The following is a 14,659-nucleotide window of genomic DNA, read 5'->3' as shown; positions in this document are numbered from 1 at the left end:
TGAGCATGATTTCACCTTGGTGAATCCATGCTGACAACTCCAAATAACCTTTCTCTTCAAATTGCTTGCAGATGACATGAAGAACAAGTTGTTCCATCACCTTCCCAGGAATGGAGGTGAGGCTGACTGGCCTATAGTTGCCTGGATCTTCCTTCTTGTACTTTTTGAAGACTGGGGTGACACTGACTATCCTCCAGCCTTCAGGTATCTCTCCCATTCTCCAAGATAATAAGAGAGCAGCTTGGGAATCACTTCTGCTATCTCTCTCAACATTTGTGGGAATCTGTTTAGTCCCATTGATTTGTGGGCATCAATTTTGTGTAAAAAATCTTAGACCTTACTGATGTATCTGTTGTTAACCTGATGCTTTTAAAATGTCTTCTTAGTTTATCCTATTATTTACACATTCATATGTGTTTAAATGCATTAAGAGAAAAAAAAAAAAAAAGTAACTATATAATAAAAACCTCAGAAACATCCAAGCACTGCTAAACAAAGATCTACTTTCTTCTCATGTTAGAGAAATAATAATTACATCTTGAGGAGAAAAGAAAAAGAGAATCTCTGTAGAAACAAGGAAAATGCTGTATAAAAAATGTTTGTGAAAGATTTTGCATATATCCATGGTTTTATCTTCTACATAGACCTAAACAAACAACATTATATTATGCCATGTATGTAAAACAATAGCTAATACAAATTTACTCTCAGAGAGCAATTTAAAATCTATTTATCAAAACTTAAACAGCTGATGGTTCTGAGCCATGCATCGAGCATTTGCCTGATAAACCTTCCCAGAGATGTTACACACAATAAAAATATTACTCAAAATTTACAGTGTCTACTTAGTTCTCTATGTAAAAATTATGTCCAAAAATTTGGAGGAAAGTAGTTCATTAATTAAATATTATTTTTTTCTTGTCTCTAAGACTGATGAATTTACATATCCAAACAGAATTTCACAAAAAAGTGTAATACTGAGATTAGCATAAGACATTGGAAACACAGTTCTAAGTAATTCATAACTTACTAACTGCATCATTTTATATATAAATATATATACTAAAATTAAATGTAAGTACAAATATTTTCACAGGGAAAATAAATGCAGTGAATTTTATGTTACTGTACTTTTATAGCTATTGCAAGAGCTGAATATATGTTACGTAAGGTAAAATCTGGTAGGCGCAAATTTACATATATAAATAGTTCCTCTTTATTTGCCTCTAAATAATACATATTTTGGGGAAAAAAAAATGTTTTGTCTTTTAGGAAGCATTGGTACTAAATAATATTGCATAATAATAAACTTGAAATTTCTCTCACTTTTACTCCATTACAATCACTTAAATTAAAAAATATTATCTGGTTCCATCAACTGTTAATTCTAAATTTATATTTATCTCCATAAATTTGTTTGGATAAAGGACATATGTTATAGCTGTTATTCATCCAAATCTTGATCAATCAAGTAGTGACAGACTGAGTCATGTGAATTCATAGAGGATGGTATTTGACACATATTCAATCCAGTGAAGCAGCTTTCTAAAGAAAAATGTGTTGATGGAAACCAAGAGAAGTATAAAGTACTTGGGGAAAGAAATAATAAATAAATAAATAAAGGAAAATCATCACTTGTACTTAATAGCTGTCCAAGGGACAAAGTGCCAGAAAATTGCTGTCTGCCTAAAGGAAAATGTTATTTCTAAATATTTGAACAGTTCTATATGGATATTGCTGTGAATGTTTTCCAAAACTGCAATATTAATCTTTCATCCTCTGATATACAGTTAACTATTCTTTTAAAAATATTGATCTAAAAACAAAAACAAAAACAAAAACCTAACACTGTACAGAAATTTAGCAAAACATCAGTGAATTTTTTTTTTAAATTATAAACTGATTACTTGCTGTGTATCCTTAAAAGCGTATGCTACTGTATCATACCTGTTCTTGCTACTGAAAGTACCGAATGCTTTAATATTTCCCTTAAACATTTTTAGTACATCACTTAATAAATGATTACAGATCTGAGCATTACAAGGAATAATGGATTTTATTTATTTATTTATTTATTTTTCAGTCTAAGTATATTAATAACTGTGTAGCTTACTTCAGGGAATTCTATTTTGAAAGTAAACCAGTCAGTCTCCTACAAACCACTTCCAGAATGTGCAAACACGTTCCATGCAATTTTTCCCTGGCAAAAAAAAAACACCTTAACATTTAGTAGTGTGAAAAATATTCTGTGTTCTACACTTTTTCATTAATTGTCGGTTTCCTGCCTGCAACCTAGAAATGCATCAGCATATACCAAACTTTTTTTCCAGCCATAGGAAAGTTTTAATTGAAAACAAGAGTTCTGGGTTTGAACACGGCTTCAGCAGATTATCAATTAAATTAGAAGGGGCTTTTCATTTAAGTTCCTGTGTTGATATGTCACTATGCCCTGTCACTTTGAAAAGTGATAGTGCTTTGTTATCAGTGCAGAGTGCAGGCAGCCTCCTGATCTAGAGGTAAACTAAAATAGGCTGCCAATGTGATGAAAGCACTGTGCATATGTTGCATTCTCCTCCAGTTGGAGATGTGGAGGAACAGCGCCGACACACTGTTTTTTCAGACAAGCAGGTTGATCATATCCCAGTGCCTGATCATATCCCAGTGCCTGGGAAAATAAATAAATAAATAAATAAATAAACAAAAAAATTCATTACAGTTCAGTTCAAGGAATAGATTCAGAGTCTGCAGTAGCATTTCACTTTAACAAATGATTCCTTTTATGTTTGCTTATCATCTCTTTTGGCAGGACAAAGCTTTGTGGGATTAGTCATTATTGGGAGCTCAGTATGCACAGGAGTTACTAGATTTGAGGGATATATTTCAGTTCTTATTTCAGAGATAGGAAGGCATACACACATGTAAACACGCTTCTTCAATCTTTTCCACTCTTTCTGAGGAAAAAAATGAAAAAAGGTATACTGTTGTCCCACTAGGACTTCCACAAGACAGCTACCTGCAGGTAACATGCAACAAATTATATTGGCAGTGAATGCACATAATTTCAGTAACACTGCAAAGGATCTGGAAATATATAAGAACCAAAAGAAACTTAGTTGCCTGTGGCGAATTGCACTGAATTACATCCTGTTTTGTTGCTGTTGTTTGTTTGCTTGTTTGTTTGTTTGTTTGTTTTTAAGTATTTTTCTATCTGGAAGTCATTTTGCATGCTGTCAGTCAATCAGAACACACAGAATAACTATTAAGGAAGTGGGATGTAGTAATACTGCAATACTACAATACAATGAAAAACAGAATAAGGCACCGTGACAAGGCTAGCAGGAAATATACATCTGCAGCAGACCAGTAACAATTTTATACCTTGTTTGCTTTCTTACTAATTGAAAAAGTGACCATAAGAGGGACTATAATTGAAATTCTTGTACTTTCTTGGAGCTGATGGAAGAGTCAAAAGTCAAAATAATAATAGCTTGTTTCTTTTGGTGGTAAGGAGATATTTTTTTTGCTATTCCCTTTACATTTGTAATGCTTTTTCTCTGTACTTGACATTTCTGCACAATCCATTTAGCAATATTTTAAAAATGGGATTTATAGTTGAAGTACTTTCCAGCTCTGTCATGAACAACGCATACTATATTAAATGCCTGTCTATCAGAATTTCTGAGTTATACAACTAGTTCTTGTAAACACAAACTTTAATTCATTTTTTACCTAAGTCACTGTTTTATTTAAGTTTTTCTGACCACACATGAATATCAAGCTAAAGTAAAAGATATTTCATTGGATATCTCCACACTTGCTTTGTCCCGATTATTTCTTACAGAATATGTGGAGCTACCTAGAAGAACTGCAGAGTGGTCAACTTGCTATATATATGGGGACTGTCTACTCCAACATCTTGATCATGCAGGATCAGTTGCAGCAGGTTGTTAAGGATGTGTCCAGACAGATTAGAATGCTTTCAGGAATGGAATTTCACAACCTTTCTGAGCAACCCATTACAGGGTATTACACTACCACCACATTAATAAAACTTGTGCTCTCATATTATCTGAATTTCCTCTATTTTGTTAGTGTCCATTGCCTCTTGTCCTCTGATTGGATATCGCTGGAAATTTCTGGCCCCACTTTCTTTACTACTCATCATATATACATATTTATATGCATGAATAAGTTGTTCCATGAGACATTTCTAGGGTAAACACTGCCAGTTCTAGACCTCTTCTCAATAACAAATACTCTAGACCATTCATCATTTTTATGGGCCTTTACTGGGCTCATTCCAGTAGATTCATGAATCTCTTGTACTGAGCAGCACATTATTGGACATGGCACCCACATGTGTCTCACCAGTACCAGGTAAGGAGAAAGGTTCACCTCATTTGGTTTTCTGTTAATAATCTCTGTTAGTATATCTAGGATGCTGTTAGCATTCCATGCATTGAAAGGTGTATTGATGGCTTATGTGAACCAGGTCCTTTTCTGTCAAATTCTTTTCTAGCAATCTGCACTGCAGCTGTGTGCATATATTTCCTCCCCATTGGAAGCTTAGCATTTCACTTTGTTGTACTCAGTGAGATTCCTGTTGGACATTTCTCTATCCTGGAAAGGATAATAATCCCTGGAAAGGGATAATTCCCTGCACACTGGGGCTGATGAACATATCTGGTGTACTCCTTTCCTTCCACTGTAGTAGCTGCTGAAAATATGTACATTGTTCAAGTAATTAATAAAGTTGTTCATAATTTGTGGACCCAGATAGGTAATATTGACCCCTGTGGGGGTCAGAGTAGCTGACCTTCAATAAGACCACGTGAATTTTCATCATTCTTTACAGTATTGTAATTCACTGGTTTTCAGTCCAACTCATTGTTCATTCTTCTTTTTGTCTATGAGAATATTGTGGGAGTTAGTGTCAAAAGCTTTGCTAAATTCAAGACAAACAATATTCACTTGTCCATCACTCTCTAGTATCCTCACAATAGAAGGCTATGAAGTTTGTTAAGTATGATTCCATATGCTTCCCATAGTCACCACAGCAACTCTAAGATTAACTCAAAGTAGTCTTGCAATTAAATGAACCAGCTCTTCAGCAGTGGTGGGTGCAGTTCATCAGGTCCCAGGAATTTAGGTAAATCTAGTTTCTTTAAATGAATCCTATTCTTGTCCTTTCTCCTCTGCTGAGAGTGTAGATCTTTTACTTAAAGACTTTTCTTCTCATCTCAAGGGCTTAATCTTAAATATCAAAATATGAAAGTCTTTCTCTCAGTCTTTTCAGTGTCCTTTGTCACCAGGTTCCTTGTCTCATTAAGCATTGGGCCCACATTTTCCTTTGTCTTTCTTTTTCTTCTGATGTACCTGTAGAAACAATTGTATTGGCTACCATATTCCTTACCTGTTGCCCTCCAAGAGAGCTTTGACTGTTCTAATCCCATTTCTGCATGTTTGGAAAGTGTGTCTATGTTCTTCCTGTGTTGTCTGTTCTTCAATATGTTGCACTTTCTAGCATAGTTTTCTTACAATCTCCATGTGCATTTATTGAAGATTACGTCTTTTGTAAGAGTGACATTTTGTCAGAAGATGAGGAGAAAAAGATCATAGAAAACAGCATCATGCATGTGAAATGTTTAAGATCCAGTAAATGGAGAATCAGCAAAAACCATAGCAGTGTCCTCTGAGACATGGAAAATAAACACATAAGCTGCTGAGTTGGTGGATGGCAAGTGAGATTTCCTATGCAAAATGCATTTCATGGAAATTTTCAGTTCAGAAAGTCACTGTAAACCAGTAGTGTAGAAAGAGAGTATAAAGGAAAAGGCCAATGCTGATATTACCAAGCAGATAGAGCAGATTTGTTTCTAAATCTAAATCCTTATTTTTACTTACTTACTTTTACTTATTTTGTTTATAAGGTTTATATTCTAATTAAAAGATAATTATAGAAACAGAATATCCTTTTAGCAGATTTTTCTGTATGAAAATACATAGCTCTCCTTCAAACCCCTGCTCATCAGGTTTCTGCAATTCTTTCAGTTTCATCAGATCTTAACACTTCACTGAGTTTGCTGATTCTCAACAGAAGCTGCAAAGTGAAAAGATGAACTATATACACTATGTTTTGTTTATTCCATGGTTTCCTTTTCTCTATAAGACTTAGATGTTGTGAAACGACTGTTCTATTTCAAGGAAATATGTTATTTAGCATTTCCAAACTGGATCATAAGCAAAATATATTATTTTTTTCTTCCATGTTCATTTGAGATAAATACAGTTTAAAAGAATATGTTGTTTTGTTTTCATTTATTTATGTGATTGCATTTAATCTTTTAGGATTTATCATTATGTGTAGCCGGTAGGTTTTGTATCTGAAAGCATGCAACAATAAAACTAATAACAATAAATTAGGTTAGTCAAATTATTTAGCAGTTACTGTGTAAATAATAATAATAATAAATTAACAAACACTTCCAGATAATGCTGATTAAAATGAGATAAAGTTCTGAATTCAGTTCTATTTTTTAGGTATTGCACTTTTCTTCAAGTGTTTAATATGAGACTTCATTTTGACCACGGTAGGAAAAATCCCTTGTCTGCATTGAAATTAGAGAACTTTTTATTTTTACTTTTTTTTCCCCCGGTATTTACAAAAGGCTGATAAGTCAAAATATCTTCCAGACTGCTGAAAATGTGGCACAATCTTCAGTTTTCACAGTAGAAAAAAAAGAAATAATTGCTCCACAGCTTACAGTGCAGATCCCAGAATCCTCAATTCTGGACAGGTGTACCTTAAAGATACATTCACTTTTTTAAACAAAAATTTTTATTGAGTTCTCCATTCATCAGTTAATGGCATTGAAGCCCACCTTGCTGCACCATATATAGCTATGTATAACTTTCACCATACTAGAACTATAAATTTGACTTGTGGTGGAAAGGATGGGGAAAAAAATAAAGGTTTATTAGTTTTTGAGTTATACTGAAATGCTGTCTTACTGCTCCCAAAAACTCAAATTGTAACAGCACTGAAAAGCATAAAGCGGATATCAACAGCTGCTTGCTGACCTAATAGCATAAAAAACAGATGCTCCTATATCTATCAAACAGCAATGAATAAACAACTGAAAACTCATGTAAAGCAATAGATATACTTGCTCATATTGTGTTCCAGACAAAAGAAATATTCTATATCTACTCTACTTGTTTTTTTTCCTAGAGTTTATTCATAACAATAATTGACTATTTTTGTTGCAAGTCTTCATTTTGTGTAGAAAAATGCCAGACAATAACTAGAACAATAACTGCATTTTGAAAGTTTTGTAGGGCACAAAACAGAGTTCTGAATAACAAAGCTAAACAAATTAGTCCTTAATAGGTCTGATTAGGAAACAAAATAAAAGATTAAGTGGGGAGTAAGCAATACATTTTCTTCTTTCTTTTTTTCTTCTCCTAAAACTGAAGTAATCGTTGATTATGAGATGATTTCTTGTTCAAGACTTAGTATTTATCCAGACCTGGGGAGTTTCACAAGGCCAAACCTTTGAACACTGTCTTTAATTCCTTTCTGCAGTGGTTTCACAAAACTCTATCAGTATTCAGGGTAGACCCTATCACTCTCTACAACTATGCAAAGGGAGATTGTGGTGAAGTGAGAGTCAGCCTCTTCTACTGTGAAACTAGTGATAGGACTATAGGCAATGGCTGCATGTTGTACCAGGTGAGATTCAGGTTGGATGTTGGGAAAAATTTATTCTCCAGAAGAGTGATGAGGTGCTCAAATGGGCTTCCCAAGGGGGTGGTTGTCTTTTGTGACATGTTTATATGTTGTACTAAGTAACATGTTTTAGTGGGGAAATATATGTAGATGGTGAAGTGGATTTTCTTGGAGGTCATTTCCAACTTTGGAGTTTCTATGATTCTACAAGGCTGGGAGTGTTCAGACTAGAAGAGAGAAGTCTTTCAGGAGATCATATGTATAAATATCTGAACCATAATACATATCCATATGTTTAAACACCTTAAAGCATTATGTGGAGAAGATGGAATCAGAATGTTCTCAGTGATGCTGTGTAGCAGGAGAAGTGGAAATGCAGAAAACCAGAAAGATTTAAAATTACCTCTGAATATAAGGAAAATATTTTCTCCTGTGAAGGAGATAAAAGTTTACACAGATTGTCCAGAGAGTTTGTGGCATAGGCTTCAGAAACATGTTCTAGCTAACTCTGCTTTAAGCAGAGGGTTGGAATAGTTCTCCAAATATGCTGAACAATTTTTTTTCCATTCTGTGATTCTGTGAAGTGCTAGTAGAATGATAAAATCATAGCTGTTACAAACCAGTGAATACATCCAAGGATTTTTTTGTCTTCAGTGAGTTCAGAATTATACAGGAAACTTATCACTAGTGATCGAAAACTTCCAAAGCATGTAAGACAGATATACTGTCAATAAGCTAGCTCCAGACATGCATTTTCTTTAAATCACTTTTCTCCTTCTCTCACATGGAGAGTGTTTTACTGTTGTAATTCATTAGTTCCAGACCTGCATTTTTTGCTGAGTGCTACCCAGAATAAAGTATGTTTTCCTGCATCTATTAAGAAGTTTTTAGAGTTTTAAATTCCCAGTTAATAGCATTGTTAACAAAGGCAACAGTCAAAGTGGCAATAAACAACAGCATCAAACCAGTTCCCCTAGAATTCCAAGGGGCAATGTGCATTTAAAAATAATAATCAGCTGGATTGTGGGGCTCAACATGACTTGCATGATCATAACCAAATTAATGATACTGAGTGATATGTGTTTGACATGCATAGAAAATTATATTCCTTGACCCATAAATTATTGTTTAAAAGAATGCTAATAACTGAAATAGGTCCTAGAGTACCTGTGTCGTTTCATAGACATATACAGTGTTATTTGCAACAGAACCATAAGGCATAATGATGTATAATTTACATTATCATGGACCGAATAAGCAACTGAGTAAAAACTGTCCAATTATACTGTCGTTTTTAATATGGATGCACATCTCATTCTCTCAGCAAGACATGAATTGTAATTTCATGCTGTAAAACTTCACAATACAGAGAACTTATCATTAGATTTCTATTTGTTAAAGCAGCAGTATAAGGAGAATACAACCAGATCTATAGTAATTTATCATTTTGTATGTCCTAGAATATGGCAAAAACCTTAAAAACATGTGTTTAAGAACAATATAGCAATTACATAAAATACTTTGCAGAGCTACAGTTAAAGAAAACACTTTTCAAAGTGATAATTATATATTTAAACATGACTTGTACATCTCAGTATACCACTGTGTGTATTTTTCTAAGCTCCAGGTTTTTTTTCTTAAGTTTGCTCTGCTTTGAAGTAAATTGTTCTCAGAATCATCTCAATTGCATTTTAGTAAGTGGAGCTAAAGATTTGCACTTTATTATACTCAACATCTCTATTTATTTATTTATTTATTTATTTATTTATTTATTTATTTAAATAAATATGAAAACAATCAAATTCACTGAGCATTAAAATTATCTATTTATAATTTTTGTATTTAGCACAATAATTTTCTAGAGTTTTCCCTTTTACAGTAAGTTGTTAGAGAAGTAAGTTAGTGTGGAATTAAGGTTAGCAGTTATTAATTATTCCTTATTTATTTTTATTTCAACTTTAGTGTTACTGTATTTTGACTTATTTTCTCAAATTTAAATTAAGAAGCATGGATTTCTTTGAATTCTCCATCAGTCTCCTCATACGCTTCTAGAGTACATAGAACACATGTAACAAAATTTGTGCTAAATATTAGGATCACAAGAGAAGAATAACCATCAGTAAGACATATTTTTGCTATTGAAAACACAGCAGAAGATTATCTATGCTGTAGTCAAAAACCAGAACTGCTTTGTAAAATAGATTGCTTAAAAGCAAATGTAGTAATTACTGCATCTAGTACAGTAAATCTGCAAAGGCATCTTCCTCTATAAGCAGCTTTGTTAGAGGATTATAGCATTACTACCATAAAAAATGTTTCATATTACTTTTAGTATGTTATCATAAATCAAGAACAAATAAAGGATAATTCATCTGAGTATTTTTCTTTGCTTTCATTTTCTACCATCCACATTTTTACTTTGCTTGCTTGCTTGTTTTATAATGCAGATTAAATCACTACTTTAGTTTACAGCACTTATGTCTTTATTATATTCCTATGTATTTACAAATGCTGTGCTATATACATAAATAAAAGCTTTTATGTTATCTAACATTTGTAATAAATATTTTTATTTATTTATTTTTATTCTACATATTTTATTTATATTTATTTAATGATTAAATCATAATTTTGAAGTTGAATAGCAAATATAAGTGATATTGTATATAATATATATGTATATATCCATACATATATACTATAATATATATATATACACACTATTATATATATACATAACTGATGTTATTTTATTGTTATGTGTTGCACAATTTTTATTTTGGTAAGTTAAATTAAGAATTATTTATGTTAGTAATCATAAAAATTAAGCTTGTTTCTTTCCATTCTTTTCAAGTAGATATTAGTAGTCTTTTTTAAAACTAATATTGGTGTTATTTTTCTTCAATATTTTCTGATTTATTTGGTTTAGGTTTATTTGTTAGTTTTATTCTACTACTTATTTTTCAAGTGTTTTTTCTTTAAGCTTGAACAGCTTATTTCAAGCATTTCATGTCTTCTTCAAAAGTGGTCACTTTGAAAATGCTCCAGCATCCACATATGTATGCTTCAAGGTGTGTGTTTTGGCAGAATGAGAAGAAAGACATAATTACCTTTTCAAGACATACATATATCCTCCAATAACAAAACAATATATGTATACAAAAATATATCTCTATTTACCAAATTATCTATGCATAACAGTAATAAAATATTATAAAAGTACATAGTAATATTATAAAAGTAAATAGTAATATAATGATAACACAGCATAGTAAATAGCAACATATTAACATTAAAAGTGTACATAGATAACACAGGCAGATAGTCATAGCACAAGAATGAAGTGTAAGAGAGGAGATTTAGATTAGATATTAAGAAGTTATTATTTACAGATATAATATTTATATTATATTATATATTTATATTATAAACAGATATAATATTTATACTGATAAACTGCAGATATTCCACTCCCAGGAAGTGTTCAAGGCCAAGATGGATGCAAGACTGTGCGGCCTAATCTAGTACTGACAAGTCTGCCCGCAAGAGTGGTTGGCACCATGTGATTTTCATGGTTCCTTCAAACCCTGTGAAGTGTTGAAGTATGAAGTGTGATCCTATGATATTTACATCTCATCCAGAGTATGATCCTATGATATTTTCTGGTAATTGTATAAGTCACACGATTTATAATCATTTATTCACTGCAGCTGAATTTACATGCTCTTATCTAATTATAGTCACAATTTAAGTAAGGTTCCCAGGGAACCTTACTTAAGGTTTTTGTTTTTGTTTTTGTTTTTGTTTTTGAATCTCCATTATCTCTGTTGAGCACTTCTTGACTGTGTCATCACTCAGCTCTGACTTACTATTTCTAAGATGTTGTGCTCATGTACAAATATATCCCAGGCTGCTGTTTGTACCCAATGATGCTGAGGTATAATTTCTACTCTAGTCTTTAGAGTTTTTGGTCAATAAATTACCAAGGGAAGAATTTCTCCTTAGTTGTTCAGGTCACCAGTTAATATCTTCTCAATCAGAAATCATTAGAGGAATCTATCCTGCTTTCTCTTGGAATCAAAATTCCCTGAGTCGCTTTACGAATTCTGTGTATGTACAGAATATGCTAATGACATCTGATATAACCTTTGTAGACCAGAATTATTTTGTTGATGTTGTGTGTTACTTTTATCACTGGTCTTATAACTTTTGGAGAAAAAAACAAAAAACAAAAAACCAAAAAAAACCCAACCAAACAAAATACTTAATACAGATACTTAATACAGTCTTCCTGTACTGCTGTCACACAAGAAAAGAAAACAGAAGAAACCTGACATTGGTCTCGTCTGTTAAGTTTTAGGTGGGTTGAAAGCTTTCCCTGTTGTTTTTGTTGATGGTTTATTTCCATCAGAATCCTTCTTTACCCTCAGTTGATATACTACTGAAAGATATGATAAAGCTGAATGATATGATACAACTGAAAGATACAAGGAAACTAAGAAAGACATAATTGAGAAAAACAGAAAATTATTACAAACCCATGATTTCAGAGATACAGAAAATGAAAAACAAACAAAAAAACAAAAAACATTATAATTTGATGTGACAGAAAAAATCAGAGTGAGTAGCATTATCTGGAGCAGGGAAAGGACACAGAGAAAAAAAAAAATCAAGAGTAAGTTCAGAGTCTGACAGGAGATGGAATGGCAATTAATTCATTAAAAAAGAATGTGACCAGGATAAAAAAGAAACAAAACAAAAAACAAATAAAACCACAACAAAGCAACAACAAAACAAAACAGAAACAAAACAAAAACAGAATGAAGACAAGCAAGAATTAGCAATCAGAAATAATTTTTCAAGTCCTGAAATTTGAAGATCTTTTCCATATTCATAATATTTTTTTGCTACAGAATACAACATAAGACTACATGTATCCCCTTCACCATCAAAATGAAAGAGAAACATTAGAAAGATAGGGAAAGGTAAATTTATGAGAGGAATATGAGGAGAAAAGATAGGAGGATAAAAAACAAAATGGATCTAAGGCTGGGGACTTTAGCTGCAAAGAAAAAATAAAGAAACAAACAAGGAGTTTTAAAGCTCAAATAAGCAACATAAAAGAGAATACAGAAATTGTTATAAGGAAAAAAAAAAAAGAAAAGAAAAAAAAAAAAAAAGTTATAAGAACACAGATCTCCAGGTTGGAAATAGAAGTGATGATGTGCCAGTATGAAATAAAAAATAATAGTGGAAAATCTCATAAGTTTTTAGAACGTGTTTTCACTTTTAGAGATCCTGAAGCTGTTGGCAGTTCTAAATCTGTACAATTAATGGATTGAATTTCACACATCCTGAAGATGGAAATATATAATGGATCAGCTTATACCTGCCTGTGTAGGAGGGCTGCCCTGAAAGTAGTGCCTCTTATTTTGTTATGTTGGACCATTAGGTCAGAGTTGGATGTTGGTAGTGTGGCCTTAGGAGATGAAACTTCTCACCAATGTTTAATTAATTTTTGTTGCCATTAAACATATGGCAGCAGAAGGGCAGTCTGAGAAAATGGTATCTAACATGAAAGTGTGTACAACAGGGATGAGAAAGACATTGCTAAATGTTCCAAATGTCCAAGTCCAACAATTGTTCTCAACTTTCTGATGCCAGTGATTTTTTAGATCATGTGCTGCCTTGTTCATATTTATCCTGAGACAACAATTATTACAGAATATGGATCAGTTGTAGCAATTATGTCTGTGCAAAGCAAGCTCCACCAGCTCAGACAATGGAATTCACTCCAGAGGGTCTATCTTTTTTACCATAGTATTTATACAATACTATGGTACTTCTATCTATATCACTACAATTATTTTGATGAAATGAAGATGTATGAAAATGTAGTAGAAAAAGGACAAAGACTGCCTGTGTTGTTGTAATATCTATTTTAAATGGCTGTCAAAATATGCTTCTAAATTTTTATTGACAATATTTTTAACTTATAGTTATATAAGTTATATATAATTATATATATTTATTTATCAAGCTGAGAAGTTTATCATGACAGACTGGAAATGTCTTGAACTTGAGATATGGCAGAAAAGTGAGTTGTTGATAGATTGACTTGTTTCAACCTGTTGAAGAATTATTTTCCAATTGCTTTCTAGAAAAAAAGCTATGCAAATAGAAATTAATATTCCAATAATCAGCATAACAATTGATATTATCATACAGTACCTTCCTAGATATTTATTGCTGCAGTAAAACTTCTAGCTTGTATGAATCAGCTTTCATTGCAGTTTATTAGCAATCAATGATGATTATTTGGCTCTCATGTTTACAAAATATAATTCATTTTCATCTCATCTTTATTTATGAGACCATATCAAATGAAAGAAACAAATTATGAATAGTTTTTGGTTGGAAGAACTCTGCACTCCATAGCTTATTAATTTTGCCAGAAAATAGCGGTGCTTGATGTTCTATCCTAACTGTCATTGCATTTGATCTGCCTTCATCTCACACTAAAGGAGAAAGCAGATTCTTCAGTGTATTCTCACACACTGGCAGATGCGGCCTTAACCATCATTTTAGAAAAGTCCTGACCTATTAAAGTAACATAGAAATTTGTTATTAATTTCAGGGGAGCCAAGATTTTAGCCCTTCTATTTACTGTTTACTTTGATTCACACCTGTGCCAAGCAAATAAGATGCAGAAGAGAGTAGGTTTCTTCTCTTCATTTTTCTTCCAATGGAAATAATTTCCAGTACATCAAAAATATGTGCATGTTCTGAAACCTAATAAGATCTGCTCTTCTCAGTTTTATAACTCCCAATTTAAAGTAAAATATTTTAAGGAAGGAAAAATTAGGCTGAAGTGTTATCTCTGATGCAATTATTCCTGCTGCTGAAGACTGTGTAACTACAAGGAGAGAT

The 14,659-nt window shown here is 32.4% G+C and overlaps 1 protein-coding gene across 42 annotated transcripts in view; it reads left to right on the top strand.

The window, feature by feature from the left end:
* PTPRD (protein tyrosine phosphatase receptor type D) overlaps positions 1-14,659 on the top strand; it is a 1,051,440-nt gene that overhangs the window by 468,390 nt on the left and 568,391 nt on the right. For all 42 annotated transcript variants that reach the window (XM_032441550.1, XM_015848960.2, XM_015848962.2 and 39 more), the window contains exon 7: positions 72-204. The gene's annotated coding sequence lies outside the window, so the exon portion shown is untranslated. The remainder of the gene's footprint in view (positions 1-71; positions 205-14,659) is intronic.

This window comes from Coturnix japonica, chromosome Z (genome assembly GCF_001577835.2).
Source record: "Coturnix japonica isolate 7356 chromosome Z, Coturnix japonica 2.1, whole genome shotgun sequence".
Lineage (NCBI taxonomy): Eukaryota > Metazoa > Chordata > Aves > Galliformes > Phasianidae > Coturnix > Coturnix japonica.
The sequence above is the reverse complement of the archived record's forward strand: the minus strand, read 5'-3'. Positions and strand labels throughout refer to the sequence as shown.